A 13,876-nucleotide genomic window follows, 5' to 3' on the forward strand; every position below is an offset into this window, starting at 1 on the left:
AGGACTGACACAGAGAAAAACCAAGTGGTCACATTCTGTTTCAATTAATACCTTAATCAAGGGAAGATAGAGGATTAGATAATAAGGATATTTGCCCCAGCCCTTTTCCTTTACCTACACATTTGGAAGCCTCTTTATCATGTCTTAGGTGCAATATGGAATCAATTGACTACCTCACTCCATCCCCAATTAAATGTTTGAATTCAGTATTCTAGTTTTCCTTCTGCAGATATTTATGTAGCTTTAATTGGATAGATGTTGGTTTGTTCAATTTATTCATGTTCAAAATCATGTTATAAGCATCCAAAGCAGTATAACTTGATGAGCTTATTTATGCAGATTATGCACCAAGGAATCCAAACATAGTAATGAAACAAATGAATAGAATGGGAGAGAACAAATTAATACTGGGAAATAAAGCCAATAGATTATCAGGTCTGTGCCAGAGAAATTCTTGCATAATTACTGAACCAAGGATTTCAAATTAAAGAGTTTTTATAATTTGGTGTAGGTCCAGATCGGAGAAGCATTGTAAATTAAATTCTACTCTTCCTAAAACAAAAACAAATTCCACAAAGTCAAGAGTTTAAATATTTAGTTGCCTATGTCATCTATTGTTTTTGGATTGTTAGCTACATAGTTTGTAACATTTGATTCTCACATAGGTGCTCCTTAATCTTTCACTAATCCATCCTAATACTAGTACACATTTGAAATCCCTCGTCAAGTTCGAGCATTTAGAGTAGTACAATAAGTTATAGCAGAGGCAAACATTGAAAGCTCTTTCTAGAATTGTGTATGTCCCACTCTGGCACTTCAAATTCTAATTGTAAGCTTTTAGTTTAATACTTCCAAACAATCTTGTTTTCTTCTACCGTATGTTCATCCAAGTATAAAAAATAGTTTATAAAAGATTATCATAAAACATTGAACCCAAAACAAAAAAAAAATGCTCTAATTGTAGGTTGGTCAGCTTATCCATAACTTGTCTAGTCAAGTCAAGTCAAGTCAGGTCAAGTTTATTGTCATTTAACTGTATACATGTATAGCATCAAATGAGACAAAGTTTCTGCGAACCAGGGTGTAAAACACAGTAGTACACATATAACGCACAATAACTTATTAAGGATAAAATCTACAGATGAATTACCCATAAATAAAGTAAAGTTCATAAAATAAATATTGTAAGGTGTAGAACAGATTGATCGGTGGCATTTCGACGTGGCAGGGAGTTCAAGAAGCCTATTGGCCTGAGGGAAGAAACTGTTTCTCATCTTGACTGTTCTTGTTTTTATGCAATGGAGTCTCCTGCCTGATGGTAGAAAACCAAATAGGACACTAGATAGATGGGTGGGTTCCTTAATAACACTAAGAGCCCTGCGTACACAGCACTCCTGATAAATGTCCCCGATGGATGGTAGGGAAACCCCCATGATCCTTTCAGTTGTTCTCACAGCCCTTTGTAGGGACTTGCAGTCTGATGCTTTGCTGCTCCCATACCAGATGGAGATGCAACTTGGCAGGATGCTCTCAATGGTGCTCCTATAAAATTCATTTAGATGGGGGTGAGGGAGGAGCCTTGCTTGCTTCCTTGCAAGTGAAGGTGCTGCTATGCCTTCTTGTTCAGGGAGGTGATATAAAGGGACTAGATGAGGTCATGTGAGATGTGAACTCTCAGGACATTGGTGCACTTAACTCTCTCTATGGAGGAGCCATGTATTTGAAGAGTGGGATGGTTTATCTGCACCTTCCTGAAGTCTACAATGATTTCCTTGGTCTTCTCCATGTTCAGACTTGGGTTGTTCTTCACACCAATCCACCAGCCCCTCCACTTCCTCTGTTCTCAATCTCATCATCGTTATTGATAAGGCCAACTACTGTAGTGTCATCTGCAAACTTAATGACACGATTTGAGCTGAATCCTGTGACATAGTCATGAGTCAGCAGTGTGAACAACAACAGGCTGAGCACATAGCCTTGTGGAGCATCAGTGCTCAGTGTAACAGGACTAGAGAGGTTGCTAACATTGTAGAAACCCAAGGATGAATTCTAAAACAGATTGGAAGTTGGGAAGTATGATCCAGCCGTTCCATTCCTGTCACATCCCTTCTCCTACAGTTCCCAAGATTACTATGTTTATTTCTTCAAACCAGAGAACTTCATGGCGAGAGAATGTGCAAAATAATGCAAAACAAAATTTTGTGGAAGTTCCATTGAATTTCCTATTAATAATTGCTAATGTGGTTCATTGTCTTCCCACAAAACTTGTATATTTTCTCTCTCAAGAATTCTGTAATTCCTTTAATTTCTGAGTAGCATGTGAACATAAGAAATAGGAGTAGGAGTAGGCCATCCAGCCCGTCGAGCCTGCCCTGCCATTCAATAAAATCATGGCTGATCTGTCCGTAAGCTCAGCTCCTTCTACCTGCCTTTTCCCCATAACCCTTAATTCCCCTACTACGTAAAAATCTACCTAACTGTATCTTAAGTATATTTAGTGAAGAGGCCTCAACTGCTTCCCTGGGCAGAGAATTCCACAGATTCACCACTCTCTGGGAAAGACAGTTTCTCCTCATCTCAGTCCTAAATCTTCTCCTCTGAATCTTGAGGCAATGTCCCCTTTTCAATGATAAACTATTTCAGAGCGAAGAAGTGCCACCCATCTCAGCCTTTGGGATGGATCTGGTCTTTGCAGATGAAGCTGCATTCACCTCTCAATCTTCTGAGAAATTGCAAATCATCAGAAACATGTTCTCTGTTGTATGGACCAGATTCAAAAGCAAAAAAACTGCTGTCAGGTGGCAGGGAACTTATATTCTTTGAGCTACTACTCAGTACCAATACCTCACTCAACTATGTCATATCACCTTTCACTATTGGGTGACTTTTTGGTACAGCTGCATTTGACATCAACCAATGTTTAATGCTTTTGTCAGCTGTAGGATGGTTTGGTATTTCAGGACAAGATTGCCATTGTAATGCCCAAGTTAAGATTTCTACTGCTATGCTGTGAGTTACTTTATATTAGCAGTTTTCTGTAAAATCAGTGTGCTAGTTGGGAAGTGTGTTTTGGTTTCGGCTAAGATAATGTTGTCATCACCATACTTTATATTTTATTGACGCCAAACAATTGATACTAGAACGTACAATCATCACAGCGATACTTGATTCTGTGCTTCCCGCTCCCTGGATTACAAATTGATAGTAAATATTAAAAATTTACATTATAAATCATAAATAGAAAATAGAAAAATGGAAAGTAAGGTAGTGCAAAAAAACCGAGAGGCAGGTCTGGATATTTGGAGGGCACAGCCCAGATCTGGCTCAGGATCCGTTCAGCAGTCTTATCACAGTTGGAAAGAAGCTGTTCCCAAATCTGGCCCTACGAGTCTTCAAGCTCCTGAGCCTTCTCCCGGAGGGAAGAGGGATGAAAAGTGTGTTGGCTGAGTGGGTCATGTCCTTGATTATCCTGGCAGCACTGCTCCGACAGCATGCGGTGTAAAGTGAGTCCAGGACGGAAGATTGGTTTGTGTGATGTGCTGCGCTGTGTTCACGATCTTCTGCAGCTTCTTTCGGTCTTGGACAGGACAACTTCCATACCAAGTTGTGATGTACCCTAGTAGAAGGCTTTCTACGGTGCATCTATAAAAATTAGTGAGGGTTTTAGGGAACAGGCCAAATTTCGTTAGTTTTCTCTGGAAGTAAAGGCGCTGGTGGGCCTTTTTGGCAGTGGACTGTGCTTGGTTTGGACCAAGTCAGGTCATTTATGATATTGACCCCGAGGAACTTAAAACTTTTGACCTGTTCCACTTGCGCACCACTGATGTAAATTGGGTCGTGCGGTCCGCTACTCCTTCTGAAGTCAACAACCCATTCCTTCGTCTTACTGATGTTGAGGGATAGGTCATTGTCTTCGCACCATGCGGTTCTTAGTTTCCTCTCTGTACTCAAACTCATCATTACCCGAGATATGGCCTACAATTGTTGTGTCATCAGCAAACTTATATATTGAGTTCAATGGAAACTTGGCTACACAATCATGGGTGTACAGTGAGTACAGCAGAGGGCTGAGTACACAGCCTTGTGGGGCACCGGTGCTCAGAGCGATTGTAGAGGAAAGCTTGTCCCCTATTTTTATAGCCTGGGTCCTGTCTGTGAGGAAGTTGAAGATCCAGCTGCAGATCTGAGTGCTAAGGCCCAGGTTCCGGAGCTTAGGAATCAGTTTATTTGGAATGATGGTATTAAAGACAGAGCTGTAGTCAATGAAAAGGAGCCTTACGTATGCATCTTTATTCTCGGTGTTCTAAGGAGGAATGTAGGGCCAGAGAGATGGCATCTGCCATTGACCTGTTGCTCCGGTAGGCAAATTGCAATGCATCGAGGTTGACCAGTAGGCTGTGGTTGATGTGTGCCATAACCAATCGCTCAAAGCACTTCATAGCAATTGATGTCAGAGCCACAGGTCGATAGTCATTCAGGCATGCCACCTTGCTCTTCTTCGGCACTGGGATTATCGTTGCCTTCTTAAAACACGAGGGGATCTTAGACTGAAGCAAGGAGCAGCTGAAGATGTCAGCAAACACTCCAGCTAGCTCACTTGCACAGGCCCAGAGAACCCGTCCCGGGACGCCATCTGGGCCCGTCGCCTTCCTTGGAATTATCTTCAGGAAGGCCCTTCTAATGTCCTCCTCGGTGACGATGAATCTCGATGCCACCAGGTCCGGTTCATCCGGAGGGAGCAGGATGCTCCTCTTCTGTTCGAATCTTGCGTAGGATACGTTAAGTTCGTCAGGAAGAGAAGCGCTACAGTTATTGATATTCCCAGCCTTTTCTTTGTGCCCAGTGATCTCATTTAGACCCTGCCATAGTCTACTGGCATCCCTCTGGTTAGCCTGGGCTTCCAACTTGGCTTGATATTGCCTCTTGGCGCCCTTAATGGCTTTCCGGAGTTCACGCCTGGATTCCGTGTAGCGACTGGTATCCCCGGACCTAAAAGCCGCAGCTCTAGCCTTTAAAAGGGACTCAACCTCATAATTCGTCCAAGGTTTCCGGTTAGGGAATACTTGGATCGTCTTGCGAGACACACAGTCCTCCGCACATTTCCAAATAAAGTCCGTGACAGCTGAGGCATACTCATCGAGGTTAGCTGCCGAGTCTTTGAATACTAACCAGTCCACCAATTCAAAGCAGTCACGGAGGACCTCATCCATTTCCTCCGTCCAACATGTTGTCCAACATAGGAATGGGAGTCAGCCAATCAGGATGGTGAAATGTGAGAGGAGGTTCCAGAGACCTGTGAGGAAGAGCTTTCTGAAGGACAGTAATCTGGATTGGGGGCTTTTTGGCTGGAGCTGTGAAGCGGAGCACAAGGGAAGATGCTGCAAAATGTCGTTAGAAGGAGAGTCTCCATTGTAAGAAGTTCTTTGTGCAGATGAATGGCTCCAAGGAGGAAGGTCCAATATTCCTGAGAGAGAGCCAGTTTGTTTGAGATTCTTTGAGGGGATTTCAGAGGGTGGTGGGTGCTTTCACGCAGACCATGGGTCCAGTGCATAAGTAACAGATATACCCCCAGATACTCCAGTATGAGCTCCAAAGTTATGTGCACATTGGACTGGTTTAACTTAATTGGCCCTTTCATTTTTCTTTTCTTTTTTTCCTGTAACTGTTTGTTAAAGTTGAATATTTGGCAAATATACTTTATCATTTTATGTTAGTGTACTATCTGTCATTTCTGGGCTACCAATGACTGTGTATGGGCAGTATTTACACAGTGTTCATTCAAATCGAGGTTCGTTTAATCAGAACATTATGACATTCTTGATTGGTTGAACCCCATCTCATTCTGACCCTAGTCGTATATTGTGTGTATTGGAAAACTTTTTCTTTAGTGAAATTTTGTTGATTGAATGGGTTGTGTATAATCATGCTGGGTGTGTTGGTATACTGTGTTCCTATGCATAGGAGGCAATCCACTATTTATAGTAAGCTTATCTTCAATAAACAAAGACATATCCAAAAGTTCCTTGGCATTATGGGAAAAATTGTAACGTGAACATTCATTAATATGCAAATCAAGCAGTGATTTGATAATGCTGTGATACGTAACATTTGAGTGGCAAGAAGTTAAGAAGATATAAGTTCAGTTCTTATATTCTGGTGAATCTTTCTCTTTCATTCTGTTTTCTCCTTATTCTCGACATCTTTCATGGCTTTACTTTCAGAACCTCCCTGCTTGCCTCCAGGTGTTCCTCATTATGGCGTGTATCAGTTGTGATTGTCCTATCTTGGAGTATGCCTGTTCATTCTGTCCAAAATATTATTCCAGAGCTGCTTATTTTCTTACTGGAAAATAGGATATATTCCCAGTTTGAGAAACAGTATTACGAATAATGCCTAGAAAATTAAATAATGTAGAGACTTATTTTTGGGTTCTCTGCAATTCAATTACAGTCATTAAAAGGATGGCAAATTTTCTGTGAACCATACAAAGTCAGCAGCATTTTTGAGTATTCTAGTATTTGACGAACTATCATACCAAGCCTGATCATGCTTCGTGGCAACCACTCCGCTCTGTAGACAGCTACCCTCTTGTCAATTGTCTCTTTTGACTATGATTTTATAATCCTAAACAAAGGAGAAATGGTGGATGTTGTGTACGTGGATTTTCAGAAGGTCTTTGACAAGGTGCTACACATTATGCTGCTTAACAAGTTAAGAGCCCATGGTATTACAGGAAAAGTGCTAGCGTGGATAGAGCATTGGCTGATTGGCAGGAAGCAAAGAGTGGGAATAAAGGGAGCCTTTTTGGTTGGCTGCCAGTGACTGGTGGTGTCCCACAGGGGTCTGTGTTGGGACCGCTTCCTTTTACATTATATGTCAGTGATTTGGATGACAGAATTGATGGCTTTGAGGTCCTTTTTGTGAAGATAGGTGAAGGGGCAGGTATTGTTGAGGAAGCATGGAGTCTGTGGAAGGACTTGGACAGATTGGGAGAATGGGCAAGGAAGTGGCAGATGAAACACAGTGTTCGGAAGTGTATAGTCATACACTTCGGTAGAAGAAATAAAAGCATAGAATATTTTCTAAATGGAGAGAAAATTCAATAATATGTGAAAAGGGACTTGGAAGTTCTTATGCAGGATTCCCTAAAGTTTAATTTGCAAGATGAGTCTATGTGAGGAAGGCAAACGCAATGTTAGCATTCATCTTGAGAGAATAGGGTAGAAAAGCAAGGATGTAAAGTTGAGGCTTTATAAGGCACCAGTAAGACCTTACTTGTGATAAATTTTGGGCCCCTTTTCTGCTGACATTGGAGAAGGTTCAGAGGAGGTGCACAAGAACAATTCCAGGAATGGAAGAGTTGCCATAAGAGGACCAATTGATGACTCTGGACCTATACTCACTAGAATTCAGAAGAATGGGGGGGGAGGGAGATTTCATTGGAACCTATTGAATGTTGAAATGCTTCAGTAGAGTGGATGTGGAGAGGATGTTTCCTATGACGGAGGAGGACCAGAGGGCACATTCTCAGAATAGAGGTACATCCATTTAGAATGGAGATGAGGAGGAATTTCTTTAGCCGGAGAGTGGCAAATCTGTGGAGGCCAATTCGATGAGTATGTTTAAAGCAGAGGTTGATAGATCCTTGATTAGTCAGTGCATGAAAGGATGTAGGGAGAAGGTAGGAGATTAGGGGTGAGAGCGAAATAGATCAGTCATGATGAAATTGTGGAACCAGGTGGTTCTGCTACTAATTCTGCTCCTATATCTTATGACCTGGTCTTTCCTTGTCAACAACTGCCCTCTGATTGCTAATCAGTCTGTCAACTATTTCACTCCCCAACCTCAACCTTCCACCTACCTCACAGTTGGCCTTCACCTACTGACCTCATGTATGATAACCCAAACACCTCAACCTATTTTTGACCAACTTATCCCCTGTGGCCAATGACAGCTCTTCTGTTCTTTGACAATGACCTGCTTAAACATTCCATCCTTTCCCTTCATCCTGAGTTTGCTGTAACTCTGAAATTCATTAGCTGTGAGGGTTGTGGAGACAGAAGCCCACATTCCATCTAAGAAATATTCATTTGTATTTAAAGTGCCAAAGTTATGTCCAAGCAATGGAAAACATAAATAGGTTAGATTGTTTGTTTTCAGCCAACATGGATAATAGTGGGCCAACTGGCTTCCTTCTGTTTCATAAATTTCGTTGACTTTAATGCATGAAACTGTTACATTATTTAATGTATTACCAAGTTATGCATTAAAGGTAAAGGAAAAAGTTCAGAAAAGTTTTATTTTTAATTGTTAATAATCTCCAACAAAATGTAAAAACTGATTCAATGAAATTCCTTGCATGTAACTTACTAAATTTTTGGTGATAATTAAGGTTTATTACATGGTTAATAGTGCAACTACTGTATATCTCAATGAACATGTTCGACTGTTTTTTACTACCTTAGAGTGTAGAAACTGCAACCGTGTATGTCAGCTGTAACACCACACGTATTTTCCATGGTTACTGTTGGATGAGCAGGAGCAAATTGAAAGTGACCTCCTGATTTTATAACTAACTGTAGATGCAGAGATGGTGTTCTATGTACTCCATGAACACTCATAGCCATACCATTATTCCTGTCACAAAAGCCATAATTGTAGTTCAGTAGCAAAACACAAGCATTTCAAGTGTAGCTTGTGCTGTTTGTTGATTTCAAATTACAACATTTTGCCTCCTATTATTTTTGGTGTCTGAACCAGTACTTGTTGAAAATTTAATGAACTGTTAATGCATTGAATAATATATGCATGTTTAAGTAGTCAGATACCTCCTGTAACCTCATAACTTGGCCTCTTGGGTGTATATTCGAGGTCTTCTGCTGCTGAAGCCCATCCACTTCAAGGTTGAATGGGTGGTGCATTCAGAAATGCTCTCCTGCACACCACTGTTCTAACGTATAGTTACTTGAGTTACTGTTGTCTCTTGTCACTTTGAACCAATCTGGCCATTCTGTCTGCCCCTTCTCATTAACAAGGCATTTCCACCCACAGAACTGCCGTTCTCTGAGACTGTGCATGAAAAACAGTTTCTGAGACCCTCAAGCCACCCAGTCTGGCACCAACAATCACTCCACAGTCAAAGTCACTTAGATCACATTTCTTCCCCATTCTGATATTTGGTTTGAACAATGACTGAACCTCTTGACCATGTCTGCATGGTTTTATGCATTGAGTTGCTGCCATGTAATTGGCTGATTAGATATTTTCATTAATATACAGATGTACCAAATAAAGTGGCCACTGAGAATTATTGTAATTTTAGTTTGGGAAAACTTAAATTACATGACATGGGAAAGCACATTATAAGTGTCAATTGCTTTGACATTTATTGCTTAGTGGTTTGATTTGGAACTTTTGTCTTTAAATAACAGAAATAATCTGTCAAGGAAAGCATAAAGGGTAGCACAATAATTAAAGAATAGCAACAGGCCAGTGTCCTCTTGCTCCTCTGAGGATGACCTATTCTTTTTGTCACCCTTCATAATCTGCTTGCCTTTTAAAAGCATCTGTTATATTCAACTTAACCACTCCTTGAAATAACAAGTTCCAGATTTGAAGTTGGAGTAAAGCAGATTTTTCCAAATTCTCTTTTGAAATTATCAGTGATTTTCTAATTTATTTCTCCCAGTTGTGAAAGCATCGCCTAATAAATATGTAGACACAGATTACTGCTTTCACAGATATAAAGCTCAGTATTGCAGTCAGGGGAAGATGCACTCTGCTGGAACTTAACTCACTAAGAAGAAAGAGACATGGCAGTATACCACAGATCCCTTTAACAATAATAAGTTAGGCACAGAGAAAATCTATTTTCTGACAACTACCTTTATTGGCTCAGTTCACAAGCATGTGAAATTATACAACCTTTATGCACACCAACTAAATTTCCCTGGCCCTCCATGAGTATTCAAAGGAGGGAAAAGGTGATACCCAGGGGAAAAATGTCTATGCTGGCCTGGTGTTCCTCGTGGTTATGACCTAAGCTCAACGTGTTCAAATCTGCAACAATAGGTCTCTGGAGAGTTGTCGCTGCCTGAGCTCCCAAAATCCTCTATTTATTTTTTCCTTAGCAGGGTGTTTCAATTTATTTGACTTGAGGTCATCTGACTGACCCGTGTCAGATTCTCATTGAATGCACCTCTGTTCTATTCAACTTTGACTGGTTCAAACCAGATCACCAGACACTGGACCCAGATAATGAGATTATTTCTGCAAACCTGCCGTTTTACACAATAAACAGCTTCTTATCTGAGAATAGTCTCAGGTTTAGCAGAAACTCCAGCATCTCCTTTCCTGGGCAACTGCAACAGGTGACACAAACAACAGGAATTCTGCAGATGCTGGAAATTCAAGCAACACACATCAAAGTTGCTGGTGAACGCAGCAGGCCAGGCAGCATCTCTAGGAAGTGGTACAGTCGACGTTTCAGGCCGAGACCCTTCGTCAGGACTGACTGAAGGAAGAGTTAGTAAGAAATTTGAAAGTGGGAGGGGGAGGGGGAGATCCAAAATGATAGGAGAAGACAGGAGGGGGAGGGATGGAGCCAAGAGCTGGACAGGTGATAGGCAAAGGGGATATGAGAGGATCATGGGACAGGAGGTCCGGGGAGAAAGACGGGTGGGGGGGGGAACCTAGAGGATGGGCAAGGGGTATAGTCAGAGGGACAGAGGGAGAAAAAGGAGAGTGAGAGAAAGAATGTGTATAAAAATAAATAACGGATGGGGAAACTGAACATTGACTTCTCTAACTTCTGCTAATGCCCCACCTCCCCCTCGTACCCAATCCATTATTTATTTTTATACACACATTCTTTCTCCACTCTCCTTTTTCTCCCTCTGTCCCTCTGACTATACCCCTTGCCCATCCTCTGAGTTCTCCCCCCCCTTGTCTTTCTCCCTGGGCATCCTGTCCCATGATCCTCTCATATCCCCTTTGCCAATCACCTGTCCAGCTCTTGGCTCTATCCCTCCCCCTCCTGTCTTCTCCTATCATTTCGGATCTCCCCCTCCCCCTTCCACTTTCAAATCTCTTACTAGCTCTTCCTTCAGTTAGTCCTGACAAAGCGTCTCGGCCTGAAATGTCGACTGTACCTCTTCCTAGAGATGCTGCCTGGCCTGCTGCGTTCACCAACAACTTTGATGTGTGTTGCAACAGGTGACAGTGTGGTGAGGGTCTAGTCCTCGGCACAACCAAGTAACGCAGTTCCCCCGCCAACAGTCACACCAGTGAAACAGTAATGAGAACTTGCAGTATTCTACACTACCAGTGTCTTGCGATCACAATAAAAATATCCAAGACAATCACTCGGCACAACAATGGAATACAACAAATCCAGGCAACGATACAACAACGGTACACAATACCGTTTCATCATGGTCAACACAGCTCCATCACTGCCAAGGAACTCACTGATGGGATAGCCCTGCAATACTTGATGTTCTTGGTATACAGCAGTGATGCTGTTTTGTGAAGTGCAAGATAAGGGGTTAGGGAATGGATCTTACTTGGTTAACATTCAAATGTAACTTTCTATATTTCAAGTTAGAACAAGAAATATTTGTTTATGAAATATAAAGCTGCTTAAGTTAAACAGAAAGCAGTGTTCTGAGTGAAAACTCAATATTTTCATGGAGCATCTATCTCTTAGATGCCTGAGAAATGCAAAAAATTATCTTCAATTTCCTGCTTCAAAGATTGCATTTTGCCCATCATTCTTTAGTTTGCATTTTTTTTTCTGAGTAAAGTTCGAATTTCAAAGTAAATTTATTATTAAAGTATACGTCACCATATACTACCCCGAAATTCATTTTCTTGCGTGAATTCAATACAATCAATGAACAATAGAATCAATGAAAAACTACACTCAAAAAAGGACAAACAGTGAAAAAGAATTATTAATAAGTAATAAATAACATTGACACATAAGTTATAGAATTCTTGAAAGTGAGTCCATAGCTTGAGGTGTATTTGCACTAAAATTACAGCTGGAAACACAGCCTCGTCCTCCTAATTTTTTTCAGCCCATTCTTGGCCAAGCCTTTGCTTTTCCTTCAAATATTTTTTATTGGCTTTTTGCATGCTTCCAGCCCACACCTAATCCAACCATCTGCCTTGCCCATGTTTCCATGAATACCTTTTCAATGCAGAATTGTGGCTAAAATTAAGAAAGCAATTTTCTGGTCAGCAGCTGGCTTGGAGACTTGCTGGTGAATCCAACTGGAACTTGAGAAAGGTTCTTCATCTTCGAAGTCTGCATTGTTCAGTGATAATGTAAAAAGCACAGTTCTTGAAAATGAATGTTTTTAGTACTCTTATTTCTAATGCTAATTTTGAGCAAATGGAATATTTAATTCCACTTTGGACCACCATCCTAAACTATTTGAATCTGTCCACCATTTTATTCCTTTTAACAATTAGACGTAGAAAAAATACAATTTCAGTTGGAAGAATAAACTATTATTTAGAATTCTGTTGTATTTTCGGAATGCCTTTTTTCCCCCTTTTAGTGCTTCATCACCAGATGTACTTGTGCTGAATCTTATGCAAACTTAAGGCAGTTTTCTTATTGTGTGGGTGTAAGCAGTTATTCTATTCGCTTTGTGGTAGGCATGTTTTCAAACCTGGAACAGTGATTCACTGTTGCACCATAATATTGTGGCTACTGGCAACTTCTCCCAAGTTTGATCAGGAGCTGTGTACCCGTGTGAAATAATATAGTAAGTGTCTGCTTTTCTGCCCATCCTATGCAATAACATCGCTGATTTACTGTAACAAGAAAATTATCCACCTTAAAGGGATTCAGTCATCCCAGTCAAATGGCCATTTTATGTAACATTGGCTATTCTTCATCATTGAACCTGGGTGAGAGCTAGGGGACCAAGAAACAGAATACAAGAAACATCTTAATCTTTGTACACAGACAATTATATCACTTATTATAAAGTAGGAATAAGAAAATGTAACCAATTTTATTTTCTCTGTGTTGCAGGAATCAGCAAACAGTATAGATCAGAGATGAAGTTGGAACTGTGTTTTGTTGTTTGTTTGGTCAGTTCTATGCTGGGCAATGGTTTTCAATAGTTCCATTTAATATCAGAGAAATGTATACAATATACATCCTGAAATTCTAGTTCTTCACAGATATCCACAAAAACAGATGAGTGCCATAAAGAATGAGTGACAGTAAAAACATTACAACCCCAAAGCCCCCTCCCACAAGCATCCCTCTTCCTCACTTACTTCTGCAAAACACATCAGCACCCTTCTCCCTCCAAGCAAGCAATAACAAGTCTCCAAGAAAGACCATGATCTGCAGTACAACAAAAACTAATCGTTCTACTTGTAAAAATTTGACAAGAAGAATTTAAAATAGACATGTGAGTTGGGTTTGGAATTTAAAAAACTTCCTCTTACACGAGCAAAGAACAAAGAAAATCCTTACCATTGGTCTCCAATGATCTTTTTGAAAAATGAAGGTTCAGGAGACTTGAAGTAGAGATAGAGTATTTAATTGAGTGTTGGAATCCGGAAATAGGGGCACAAGTTCAGAAAAAGAGGTCATTCATTTAAAACAAATGGAAAGAGGAGCTTCTTTTTCAATAGTTCATGAAATTTTGTCGTTCTCTACTCCACAGTGGATAAATCATTGAATATATTCATGGGTGAAATGGACAGATTTTCATTCCATGATGGAACAGGCAGAACAGTGGAACTGAGGTTAAGATCAGGTCATCTACGGTGTACATCTCAAATATGTTAAACATTATGACAACATTTGTATTCTAACTTACCACATGAAATAAATAATTTTAATGTG

At 40.6% G+C, this 13,876-nt stretch overlaps 1 protein-coding gene across 3 annotated transcripts in view; it reads left to right on the plus strand.

The window, feature by feature from the left end:
- swt1 (SWT1 RNA endoribonuclease homolog) overlaps positions 1-13,876 on the plus strand; it is a 162,094-nt gene that overhangs the window by 80,696 nt on the left and 67,522 nt on the right. The gene's annotated exons all lie outside the window — the stretch shown is intronic.

Source organism: Mobula hypostoma, chromosome 12 (assembly GCF_963921235.1).
Source record: "Mobula hypostoma chromosome 12, sMobHyp1.1, whole genome shotgun sequence".
Lineage (NCBI taxonomy): Eukaryota > Metazoa > Chordata > Chondrichthyes > Myliobatiformes > Myliobatidae > Mobula > Mobula hypostoma.